Source organism: Dipteris shenzhenensis, chromosome 5, assembly GCF_047967505.1.
Source record: "Dipteris shenzhenensis isolate YYH24624 ecotype China chromosome 5, Dip_SZ_1.0, whole genome shotgun sequence".
Taxonomy (NCBI): domain Eukaryota; kingdom Viridiplantae; phylum Streptophyta; class Polypodiopsida; order Gleicheniales; family Dipteridaceae; genus Dipteris; species Dipteris shenzhenensis.
Genome location: NC_141600.1, coordinates 1,422,385 through 1,423,681, shown reverse-complemented (window position 1 = coordinate 1,423,681; position 1,297 = coordinate 1,422,385). Strand labels below are relative to the sequence as shown.

Genomic DNA, 1,297 nt, shown 5'->3' with positions numbered 1-1,297 from the left:
TGTGATGAATGTGTGAGATGAAGGATGTGCACTTGCTACCTATGTAGCTATTGCATGATGATGAGGTGGAGGAAGGCTTAAAAAAACACCTCACATCCAAAGTTCTTGATGAGATTGAAACTCAAAACCAAAGGCAAGTCGATGGGATTGAAACCCACAACCAAAGGCAATTAGAGGAAGGAGAATCATAACCATGAAGTAGGTGTGCTTCACTTTCTACTAATTCACCAACCTTTAGGTGTGCTTCATTGTCACAACAGTGGCTTGATCAATGAATGAGTGAGCAACTTCTTCATCAGATCGCAGCAATGGCTGGACCTGTATTGATCCTCGTAGCTGTCTTCCACGCTGCTTTCTTTGTAGCTGCTCTTGCCTCCGACCCTCAACCTTTGCTAGACTTTTGCGTAGCCGATATCATTAACAAGCCCATCATCTTCGTCAACGGACTCACTTGTAAGAATCCCGCCCATGTTGTTTCTGTCGATTTTAAGAGCAGTCTCCTGAAGAAAGCTGGAAACACCGACAATCCTTTAGGCTTGGGCATCTCTGCCGCGACAGCGTCCACATTTGGGGCGCTTAATGCACAGGGTCTTGCTCTTGTTCGTGCGGATTTGGCCAAGGGAGGCGTAGTCCCTCCTCATGTTCATCCTCGCGCTACCGAACTCCTATTCGTTTCTGAAGGTGCAGTCTCTGTGGGGTTCGTAGATACTAATAACACACTCTATACCGAAAATCTTCAAGCTGGAGATCTCTGGGTATTTCCGAGGGGGCTTGTGCATTACATATTCAATATCGGGAAGGAAAGAGCTGTCACATTTGCAGCCTTTAACAGCCAAAACCCGGGTACTCTCGTTGCATCTGCGCTGTTCGCCTCCAATCCATCAATCCCAGATGAGATTCTTGAAAAAGCATTCCGGCTATCTGAAGAGGAAGTAAATTTTTTTAAAAAGACCATCGGCGGAATGGGCTGAATTTGAATCAATTACGGAATGGATTAAGTTTCCCGTAGTCGCCAGATAAGGAATTAGCACAAAATATGCGAGGCTACAGATGGACCACTGGTTTGCCATAATCTGAAGCTAAAGAAATATGTCTAAGCAGCTTCTCATCCTCCCCCCATTCCCAGCCTGAGCCTTCCTCTTTCCATGCGCGCGCTCCCAAATCTACAGGTACATTGTGCAGTGATGAGAGTAGTAATTATTAGCTGAAATGATATGCTCTATTGCATTTTACGAAAAAATAATATACAAGGTTTCTTTTACTTTATTAGCAGGTTGATCTTCTTGATAATTCCGTT

General features: G+C 44.6%; 1 pseudogene; it reads left to right on the top strand.

The window, feature by feature from the left end:
* The first annotated feature begins 308 nt into the window (after nucleotides 1-308).
* Nucleotides 309-971, top strand: LOC147901470 (germin-like protein subfamily 1 member 6 pseudogene; annotated as a pseudogene).
* The last annotated feature ends 326 nt before the right edge of the window (nucleotides 972-1,297 follow it).